Consider the following 12,100-nt stretch of genomic DNA (forward strand, 5'->3'; position numbering starts at 1 on the left):
GCGGCACTCAGAATTTCCCTTTGACAGAGCAATGGCGGATTCCATCCATGACCCTCCCTGTCTTGGACACTCCTACCACCTCTTCATCTTTCAACATGGCCTGCATTTTGTGGTTTCTTTTAAATAATTTTTAAAAAAGATTTTATTTATTTGAGAGAGCAAGGAATTGGGGGTGGTGGAGGAGCAGAGGGAGAAGCACGAGGAGACTCCAAGCTGAGCATAGAGCCTGATGTAGGGCTCGATCCCATGACCCTGAGGTCATGACCTGAGCTGAAATCAAGAGCCGGACAGTCAACCGACTGAGCCACCCAGGTGCCCACACACGGCCTGCACTTTGAAGTGCTACGTGCCAAAGAAGAATGTCTAGATGAATAATACTCTTTACCTCACACCGCACTATGTCCCTTGAACTGCTCACTTCGTCATAATCCCTTTCAAGACAAAATTCCTTTTCTCTCAGTTTCACCAAAGCCCCTGCCCTGACTCCCACCTACACTGACCCTGATTTCACGTGTCTAGAGAAGTCGAAAGTGTGAAATAGAGAAACCAAACCACCCCTCTGAATGTAACTTCCTCCTTATCCTTCAACCACTCCAGCTGCTGAAGAACTTTGAGAAGCTGAATGAAACTGTTGTGTCCACAACACCTTCCTTGAGAGTGATGAGGTCAAGCCAGGACGCGCCTTTTAGCCACTCTGGCAATCTTCAAGTTCCTGTCAGACCTGCTTCTCGAGGCACTGCGTTCTGACGATGGAATCTCCACACTTTGGTGTCTGGTTTTCTCCTCAGAGGGCATGTCTTATCTTTCTCATGCCCCTACACTCCGATTCACCTCTTTAAAGGCCTCTGAGGTTAAGAGCGTCAATAAGCCGTTGGATTAATAGAGCTGTAGTACCAAGACCATACCCCATACACAAGAGAATGGGTCACCCATATTGGTATAAAGGTGGAACTGAAAATTCAATTCTTCCAAGTGATGCCAGAAAGCCTCTTAGTACAAGTCATTTGCTCATAGTAAAGGTGCATGTCGCTACAGGATTTAGTCCTTAGTACGGAGAACCTGATTTGCCCTCAGGAAATGGCTCACTCTCCTTTTCTCCTCTGCTAAAAGCCATTGGCTCTTGGTAGTCTGAACCCATTTGTCGTTTTGGTCTCTCACAGGGCACTTGCATTGCCTCAAAGAGGTATTGCTTACCAGAAATTTATCCGTGAAGCCTTAGTCCTCTGCATTTCACTTTACAAAACTCATTCAAGGTTTCCCTTTCTTGTCTGCACTTGGTAATGTGATGACCTCGTTCCCTCGAGGAATAAACAATGCATGGTTTCAAGTGGGCTTGGAGGATTTGAATGTCTTTTTTTTAAGATTTTATTTCTTTATTTGACAGAAAGAGAGACAGCCAGCAAGAGAGGGAACACAAGCAGGGGGAGTGGGAGAGGGAGAAGCAGGCTTCCCGCCAAGCAGGGAGCCCGATGTAGGGCTCGATCTCAGGACTCTGGGATCACACCCTGAGCCGAAGGCAAATGCTTAAAGACTGAGCCATCCAGGTGCCCCTGAATGTCTTTTTTTTTTTTAGAGGGGGAGAGAGAGAGAGGCAGAGGCAGAGGAAGAGAGAATCTTAAGCAGGCTCCACGCCTAGCGTGGGGCCCAACACAGGGCTCGATCTCACGACCCTGAGATCATGACCTGAGCCGAAACCAAGAGTCGGACGCTTCACTGACTGAGCCACCCAGGCACCCTGTCTTACTTAAAAAAAATTTTTTTTAATTTAAATTTTAGTTAACATACGGTGCAATATTGGTTTCAGGAGTGTCTTGCTTTTTTTTTTTTTTAAAGATTTTATTTATTAATTTGACAGAGATAGAGACAGCCAGCGAGAGAGGGAACACAAGCAGGGGGAGTGGGAGAGGAAGAAGCAGGCTCCCAGCGGAGGAGCCTGATGTGGGGCTCGATCCCAGAACCCTGGGTACACGCCCTGAGCCGAAGGCAGGCACTTAACGACTGTGCCACCCAGGCGCCCCAGGAGTGTCTTGCTTTTGATTTGAAACCACACCGAATAAACTTGTACAGAGGTGGTCTGCTTCTTGGTCATGGCCTCACGGTTCCTGGGGTAATTACACTGGATTGGAGCTCTGTGTGGTTCAGGAGATTCAGCAGTTCTCCTGCTGCGAAGCCTGTGCCATCTGTAACCGCTTCCTGCCGCTGAGGCAGCCCGCAACGATGTGCCCTGGTGGGCGCCGAGGAGTAGCAGGGTCACGCAGCCAGCCTGGAGACCTGGCCTGGGACAGTGCTGGGCACCCAGTGTTTTCTCCAGGTGCCCATTAGGATTCCAGCTCAGGAAAGGGTAAGGTTCACTCTAAGACACAGCATGAAGCTGGCCTTGGGAGAAGTTTAAGTGAAAAGTGAGATAAGTCTGAGAATGTTCGGTAGAGTAAGTTTAAGGTTTATTGTGAGACCACAAGAATGATGATAATACCGGGAACAGCTACTGGTCGGGAGACCAAGACTCAAATAATGTGACTGTCCAGTGTGCAACAACAGCATAAGAATGACTGCTACAGGTCCCGGGGGCTGGGAGTGGGGTGCGGGGTGGGGGGAAGTGCACCAGCACATCGGAGCTGCCTGGGGAGTCAGGGGCGGGGTGCTGCTCCCAAGGGGCCGGCCATCTCTCAGTGACCAGGTCTCCTACAGAAATCCACCTCGCGCTGGATCATTGAATGAACCGGGGAAAGAGTAAAAACATTGATTACAAATGCCTTAATGAGGAGCAAAGGTGGCAGGAAAAATTATATTAAGACAAGTGATCATGGAAACAATTGAATCCCAGCAGGATGGAACATTCTGTGGACCAGATTCTGGTGGCATTGAGGGCATCTGCTCATCTGGTCCACATGCAAGCCGTGCTTCAGCTCCCACTTCTGCAGCCCGCCAGGCGCTGGATGAGGCCCCGCAGCCGGAAGTCTAGTGCGTGCAGTTACCTTCCCGCCCGACTGTACGGGACCAGGGAGCAACTGAGACGCCCCAGCCTTCCGTTGTTCCGTCTGTAAATACACACTGCTGCGGTGCTTGGAGTCACAGAGACGGCCGAGTCTTCAGAATCAGAAGATGTAATCAGGTCCCATAAATGAGGAGAAATCCTTTCCTGAAGACCCTTTATAGAAAAAGACTGAATGAACTTTCCTCTGATGTGCCTGGCGTCCCCAAGGTTGAAGAAGACAAATCGGAGGAATGAGGAAGGCCACCTGCCACCACCCGTGGCTACCGTGGCCGTAGTGGCCAACGTGTGTCAGGCGCTCCCACAGGGGGCAGTGCTAGCTGTCAGCTGCCTCGGCTTCCACAGAAGTGACACGGGCTCGGCATGAAATTATTCCATGTAAAAATGCATCATGAATACCCGACCCATGTATCATAAAATGAAATGGGAACTTTAGAGTGAGAAATTCCTACTGGGAGCTGTCACAGGCTTTGGAAAAGTAAAAATTTTTCTTACTGAATAGAGAAGAAAATTTGGGGTAAAAATAAACAAGGGACAGATTTTCCTATTTTTTACATTTTTTTAAGATTTATTTGCGAGAAAGAGAGAGAGACAGCATGAGAGGAGGGCGGGGAGAGGGAGAAGCAGGCTCCCCACGGATCAGGGAGCTGGATGCGGGGCTCCATCCCAGGACCCAGAGGTCCTGACCTGAGCCAAAGGCAGACGCTTCACCAACTGAGCCACCCAGGTGCCCCAATTTATGTGTATTTTTAATATTGAAGTATAATTGACATAGAACGTTACATTAGTGTCAGGTGTACAACATGGTGAATGAATCGACAATTCTATACATTACTCAATGTTCTCATGATAAGCACAGTCACCAAACGTTATTACAGTGTCACTGACTGTATTCCTTATGCTGTACTTCTCATCTCCAGGACTTGTTTTATCACTGGACGTTTGTACCTCATATTCCCCTTCATCTGTTTTGCCCATCTTCCCGCCCTCCTCCCCTCTGGCAAACACCAGTTTATTCTCTGTATTTAAGAGTCTGTTTTGGGGGCGCCTGGGTGGCTCAGTCATTAAGCGTCTGCCTTCGGCTCAGGTCACGATCTCAGGGTCCTGGGGTCGAGCCCCGCATTGGGCTCTCTGCCCAGTGGGAAGCCTGCTTCTCCCTCTCCCGCTCCCCCTGCTTATGTTCCCTCTCTCGCTGTGTCTCTCTCTGTCAAATAAGTAAATAAAATCTTTAAAAAAAAAGAGTCTGTTTTTATTTGTTCGTTTTAGATTCCATGTGTAAGTAAAATCGTATGGTATTTGTCCTTCTCTGTCTGACCCATTTCACTTAGCACCCTACCCTTTAGTTTCATCCATGTTGTCACAGATGGCAAGATCTCATTCTTTTTTATGGCTGCGTAAAACTCCAGTGTGTGTGTGTGTGTGTGTGTGTGTGTGTGTGTGTGTGTGTCTACCATATCTTTATTCATTCATCTGTTGGTGGACACTTGGGCTGCTTCCATATCTTGGCTCTTGTAAATAATGCTGCTCTAAACATAGGGCTGCATGTATCTTTTCAAATTAGTGTTTTTGTTTTCCTTGGGTAAATAACTAGTTGTGGAATCACTGGATCATAGGGTAGCTCTATTTTTAACTTTTTGAGGAACCTCCATACTATGTTCCAGAGTGGCTGCACCAATTTCCATTCCCACCAACAGGGCACGAGGGTTCCCTTTTCTCCACATCCTCACCAGCACTTGTTATTGCTTGGCTTTTTGATACCAGCCATTCTGACTGATGCGAGATAATATCTCATCAGGGTTTTTATTTACATTTCCCTGATGATGAGTGATGTTGCACATGTTTTTATGTGTCTGTTGGCCATCTGTTTCTCTTCTTCAGAAAAACGTCCGTTCAAGCTCTCTGCTTATTTTCTAATCAGGCTGTTTTTTTGGTGTTGAGTTGTATAAGTTCTTTATATATTTTGGATGTTAACCCCTTATCAGATATATCATTTGCAAATATCTTCTCCCATTCAGTATGTTGCCTTGTTGTTTTGTTGCTGGTTTCCTTTGCTGTGCAAAAGCTTTTTATTTTGGTGTGGTCCCAGTAGTTTATATTTGCTTTTGTTTCCCTTGCCTGAGGAGACAGATCCATAAACATGTTGCTGAGGCTGATGTCCAAGAGATGACTGCCTATGTTTTCTTTTAGGAGTTTTATGGTTTTAGGTCTCACATTTAAGTCTTCAATCAATTTTAAGTTTGTTTTGGGTATGATGATAGAAAGCAGTCCATTTATATTTTATATTCATCTCCTGTAAAAGTTCAAAACATGTTTTTGTTGTCTTTATGATGCATGTAAACATAAGATACAAATGCTTGTATTTTATTCTTGTTGGGTTTTGTTACCAACAATTGAATATCATACTTGCTAACCTAACATAAGTACATTTGTTTTCTAAATATATTTTATTTTATTTTTTAAGATTTTACTTATTTGGAAGAGAGAGAGCACGAGCAGGGGAGCAGCAGAGGGAGAGGGAGAAGCAGACTCCCCGCTGAGCAGGGAGCCCAATGTGGGACTCGATCCCAGGACCCTGAGATCATGACCTGAGCCGAAGGCAGACGCTTCACCTACTGAGCCACCCAGGTGCCCCTTCTAAATATATTTTAAATATTTTATTTATTTGTTTGAGAGTGAGAGAGAGAGGTGGGGAAGGTGCAGAGGGAGAGGGAGAAAGAGTCCTAAGTAAACTCCACTCTGAACATGGAGCCGGACACAAAGCTCAATCTCATGACCCTGAGATCATGACCTGAGCCGAAACCAAGAGTGGGACACTTAACTGACCTAGGCACCCCATTTTCTAAACCGAGACCACAGGCGTGAAGACAATGACTTCAAAGGGCCACACTGCATTGTGGGCCAGGAACAAAGGTGAGCACTGCAATAAGGTTAAGTTCCAGTGTGAGACAACCAGCATAGCGTGGACTCTGGAATAAGGAGCGTCAGTGTGAGACAGCACACGTGACGAGAACGGCTGCGGTAAGGGGAAGGTTCTGTGGAACACGACAGACGTGAGGATGGCTGCTGGAATAACTTCACGATCCCACATGAGACTACGGGCAGCAAAATGGCTACTAGAGAAACAAAAGGTTCGGTGTGTGACAACTAGATGGTGACTGGGACGAGGAGCGCGTCACATATGATGATGAACGCCGGAACAATCACTCTCCTCTGTGAAAAGGTAGATAAAAGTCGTTGTGTGGCCCATAGGGGTCACCTCCACCACCACCAGCACCACCACCACCACCACCAAAATGGTCATTTCCACCAAGTTAGTGCCTCTTTCTTTTTTTTTTTAAACATTTTACTTTTCTCTCTCTCTCTCTCTTTTTTTTAGATTTGTTTTGTTTTGTTTTGAGAGAGAGAGAGAGAATGCGCATGTGCCAGCAGGGGGAGGGGCAGAGGGAGAGAGAGAATCTTAAGCAGGCTCCATGCTCAGTCTCAGGGCTCGATCTCAAGACACTGAGATCAGGACCCGAGCCAAGACCAAGAGCTGGAGGGTTTCACCAACTGAGCCACCCAAGTGCTCCTACTGCCTCTTTCAAAAGGACTGTTGCTGCGGGGGTTCCTGTGTTGGCTGGTTTAATAGGAACCCTTTTTCTCTCAGGAAAGAATACACACGGCTACATTTTTTCCCCAAGGCTAATGCCTCCCATCTGTGGTTGGAACCTAAGCTCCAGAAAAATAACCTAGTCAGTAGGAGGATTGAAGGAGACGCTCAAGGTGGCAAGTACAGGCCTGAAATTTCCAGCAGGGGGCAGAGAAGAGGAGGAGGAGTGCCTTTCCCCCCGCCTAGAATTTTTTTTTAAAACAAGGCTTGTCTTCAGGTGTTGGCATATATCCTCATTTGACAAGGATCCTGAGAGAGGCAGCCACTCAGCAGCCAAGGGGGAAACAGCAAAAACAAGAAATTGGGTTTGTTGGGTCGACAATACATTTATTTATTTATTTTAATTTGTATTATTTTTTTAAGTAGACTCCACACCCAACGTGGGGCTTGAACTCACGACCCTGAGATCAAGCGTCCCATGCTCCACCTACTGGGCCAGCCAGGTGCCCCATAGATGGTACATTTAGAGAAGGGATAAAGTTACCCTCTGAGTGGGAGGCTACACAGGTTCCTTTGTGCACTAGGAACAGTCCTGGTCTCTCTCTGCCACTTTCCCACCATGCTTCCCCCTGGCATCTCTTACTCCGCCCCCTCTGGTGAAGTCCTTGCCCAGACCTCAGTTACTGTGTCATCCGATGGAGAAGGGTCCAAGCAAGGTATGACCCTGCGAGGAGAGCTCTAGCAGAAGCTCATAGGTCTGCTCTTTGGAAATCTGCCATTTACTAGGCTATTCTGGGCTCCTTTATGCAATAGCATGGTAGACACATGAAAACTTTCCGCCCAGTCTAGGTAGGGAGTTAGGGAAGCTTAACTACAAATATGCTAAAACGCTAACAGAGGGTATACTTCTAGGTAGGTGGATTTTGGGTGACTTAATTTAATTTATTTATTTATATTTTTTAAAAAGCAGGCTCCACGCTCAGCATGGAGCCCAACGCAGGGCTCGAACTCACGACCGTGAGATTAAGACCTAAGCCAAGATCAAGAGTCGGACGCACCCCTATTTTCGGTGATTTTAAATCTCATTGTACATGTCCGGAGTCTCTACGCCTTCTGCATAGCACATAGTACATCTGTTGTTTGAAACGTCGTTTCAAAAAGAACAAAAAGTGAGCGCATCCAACCTTTTTGGACATTGTTGCTTTTTCATCAATGACTCGCAAAAGTGCTTCCTACGTAGGTAGTCCACGGGGTTTAAGTCAGTGGCCTTGCCTTAAAGCTTCAGTGGCAATTCATTCTCTTGTCAATAAGGGTAATAACAAGGAGAAGGACAGCACACTCAGTCCAGTACGTTGTTTGCTGTGGAATACGTCACCCATAATTTATAGCAAATGAACAGTCCCACCAATGAGGAAACACCCACTGAACAGAATGCACAGGAGTGAAAAGACAAAAGCTCGGCTAGGAGTCAAGTCCTTGAGAGTGCTCCAAGGAGCCGTACCTCACCATAAATTTGGGGGAGAGTGACCTTCCCTTTCCCTGGGGGAGTGGTTTTCCGATTTTTGAGATTGCCACCAATTAGAGTAACCCTTCCTGGACTCGCCTCTGCCCTTTTTAACTTTGTTTTATATTTTTAAAAGAATTTATTTATTTATTTATTTATTTATTTAAGAAAGAGAGAGAGAGAGCACACACAGGAGTGGGGGGAGAAGCAGAGGGAGAGGGACAAGCAGACCCCGAGCTGAGTGCAGAGCCTGACGCAGGGCTTGATCTCATGACCCTGAGATCATGACCTGAGCCGAAATCAAGAGTCAGATGCTCAACCGACTGAGCCACCCAGGCGCGCCTGCCCTCTTTTAAATGCCAGTTCTCAGTGGGATTGCTCATTAAACCAAGTAACTCAGGGAGGCCTTCCCCCAGCCTACAGTAAAGGCACTCAAGAGGACTGAGTTTCTGAGTTAAAAGAGTTTTTGTTTGTTTTAAGAATTTATTTACTTATTTGACAGAGAGAGAGAGCACAAGCAGGGGAGCAGCAGGCAGAGGGAGAAGCAGGCTCCCTGCCAAGCAGGGAGCCAGACGTGGGGCTCCATCCCAGGACCCTGGGATCTTGACCCAAGCTTGGGTGGGGAGAGGGGGGTGGGAGGAGGGAGCGGGAAGAAACGCTCGACCAGGCACCATTCGTGTGCTGCTCCCGAATATGGATTAAGGATACGGGCTACCGATTCCTTGACTATCTCCTGTGTGCTGGGCACTTTACAAAGATAATCACACTGGGTCCTCGCAACATTCCTCGCCACAGAGCGAGATTCCCATTTCTTGGCTGAGGAAATTCACGCTTGAAGCTGAGGTTTCCTGAGCATGAGCCAAGGGGCTTCCAGACTTGGACACGGGAGACTTGTGAATAAGACATGGTTTGTGGTTCCAGCCCAATGCCCCTCACCTCTCATTCCATAGAGATGTACGTACTTGTCTGGCTGGTCTCCAGTCACTTCTGCTTCCACTCTCCTCACAGGATAAGCGCAGAGGCTGACCAGTGCTGGACTTTTTTTTTTTTTAAGATTTTATTTATTTATTTGATGGGGCAGGGAGCACAAGCAGGTGGAGTGGCAGGCAGAGGGAGTGGGAGAAGCAGGCTCCCCGCTGAGCAAGGAGACTGATGCAGGACTTGATCCCAGAACCCTGAGATCATGCCCTGAGCCGAAGGCAGATGCCTCATAAACTGAGCCCCCCGGGCGCCCCAGTGCTGGACTTTTCCCATCAACTGTTCCTGAACAAGATGACTATTGGACATGCTATGTACATATGACTATCTCTATATGCTATGTGCCCAGGAAGGCTGCAACTCCCAGACTGCATTACCTTCCTTCATCCCCAGGCTGGCAGTTGGGTTTGGTCAAGGGTAAGCAACGTCATGATATCCAAGGATGGGAGGAGACAGGCCAAGGTTTTTACTCCCTACCACAACGCTGATCATTTAAACTTTATCAAAATTAAAAACTTCTGGCCTTTGAAAGATCTTAGAGAGCAAGATGGCGTCACTCCTGTCAAGCAGGGGCCTGTGTCAAGCAATGATGTAGCTGCTAAGACCAGATATCGCGAGACCAGCATCAGCAGGGGACACACGCAGGAGTGACAGCACGCAGAAGTAAAGGAGGTCTGCATGGGCCCAAGACTGACTAAATGCCTTTCAAAAGAGGATTTTGGCAGCAAACTGTCAGACTCCTCAGACACTGACCCGTCGATGTCTGACACTTAAAAAGGCAGCTGCCACAGAAAGCTCTGCCCCATTGATCTCGGAACAGAGCTGAGATCCTTGGCTGCTGGAACATCAGAAGCAGTGAGTGCCGAGAGCTGACCCGGCCCGGCGCGAGCCTTAGCTCAACTGCGCGTCCACAGACCGACTTCCCTTTTGGTTCCTTCACTTCCTACCCCCCCCCATCCTATCTCGTTTGGTGGGTGACTTGTCTTGTGCTTTGCTCTGTGTGCCGTGTAAGAAGCTAGTGAAACACGTGGTGAAATGTCATTGAGCTTGGGATCCTGAGCCTGCTTTATCATTATGTTAACTGTGCTCAAGGACTGGATACAGGGGACACTGCGCAAAGACACGAGCTGTGCGTGCGCCTTCCTAGGGAGCTCATGACAGAAAGACACGGCAGAAATTAAAAGGCAAGCTACAGCCTGGGACAAAATAGTTGCAAAACATCTCTCCCAGAAAGGCTTGGTAGCTAAAATATATAAAGGCCTCTTACAACTCAATAATAGACAACCTGACTTTTAAAAGGGGGTAAAAGATTTGGATGGCCACTTCCGGAGAAAATAGATATTGAATAACAAACACGCATATGAAAAGATACTAAGCATCATTAGTCATAAGGGAAATGCAAAAGAAAACCACAGTGAGATATCAGTACCCAGCCATTAGGATGGCTGAAATTAAAAAGATTCACACCAGCAAGCGTTGCTATTAAATGTTAAGTCAGTGAGCCCAGCCCACCTTCAAGGCTGTGGACTGCGCAAGGGAGTGACTACCAAAACCAAATCTGTGATGACAGAAAACAGACCAGGGGAGGCCCGGGCGTGGGTGCGGAGGGAAGGAGTGACTGGGAGGAGCACAAGGGAACTTGCGGTTGTGATGGAATGTTCGATTGTAGTGATGACTGCACGGATGTATAACTTTAACAGAACTCCTCAAACTGATAGAGTTACATTTCATTGTATGTTGATGGCCCCTCACACAGAAAAACTCTGCAAGGTGGAAGGAAGGCTGCCTGGGGAGCTTGGGACTCGAGGAAGGACAATGAGTTCCCCGGGTTGCCCCTTGCCCGCCATACATGCCTGGAGAGAAGCCTGCAGCCCAGAACCGCCAACGAAGAAAAGCTGCAAGGAAAGCTGCCCCCCCCCGGCCCAAGGCCGGGAAAAGTGTGGCCTACCAGAATAGGACACCTTTTGTGGTTTTTTTAAAAAAAGATTTTAATTAATTAATTTATTTATTTGGGAGAGAGACAGAGAACGTGCACAAATGGAGGGGTGAGGAAGACATAGACTCCCCCCTGAGCAGGGTGTCCGACTCGGGGCTCAATCTCTGGATCCCGGGATCACGACCTGAGCCAAAGGCAGATGCTTAACAGACTGAGCCACCCAGGCGCCCCAATGGGACACCTTTTGGACAATACCCACCTTCCTCTTCGCAGTTTCAGAAGGGTGGGTGGGGAGCCGACCTTCAATCCCCCCGCCGCGACCCTCCCCCTGACAACAGGCAGGACTCGGCTTCTCCTTTCCCTCCCGACCGCCAATTCTATACTCAGCAAATACATCCTTCAGGAATGAGGCGAATCGAGGACGTTCTCAGAAGAAGGAAATCTAAGAGAATCGGTTGCCAGCAGACCTACCCTTAAAGGATGGCTACGGGGAGTCCCCTAAAATCAGAAAGCAAATGATAAGGCAAGGAGGATGGCGCTCCAGGCAAGAAGACAGACGGATGGGGTGAGAAAAAGTAGCAGCAGTAAATAGAAGAGAATCACCGTCACCTCCTGAGTTTTTAAGTTCCTGTTTTACCGTTAAAGCAAAAGCTATACCGTCATCTGGTGTGGATTCGGTGTACATAGAGGAAATAGCTAAGCTATTTCTATTTAAAGGGGAGGAGGATAAAGGGACCTAAATGGAAGTACATTTTCTCTCTGTCATTCCATGGGTTTGAGTGCTGATGCCAGTCAACTGTGCTAGGTACACATGCACATTGCACTGAAAAACTATAAAATAAATACTAAAACTATAAAATAAAACAAAGTGATATAAAGCTATACAGAGAAATAGACTAAAAAACACTATGTAGAAGTAAAAATGGGATTCCTAAAACATGCGCAAGTATCCTACAGGAAGACAAAAGAGAAAGAGGAATGAGAAACAAACTGAGCAAACAGAAAACAGTAAAATAACAGACATATCAATACCATATCAATAATTACTTTAAATGTAAGTGGCGTAAGAATGACAATCAAAAGAAAATAGCAGAGTAGTGT

Source organism: Ursus maritimus, assembly GCF_017311325.1.
Source record: "Ursus maritimus isolate PB19 chromosome X unlocalized genomic scaffold, ASM1731132v1 scaffold_X1, whole genome shotgun sequence".
NCBI classification, from domain to species: Eukaryota; Metazoa; Chordata; class Mammalia; order Carnivora; family Ursidae; genus Ursus; species Ursus maritimus.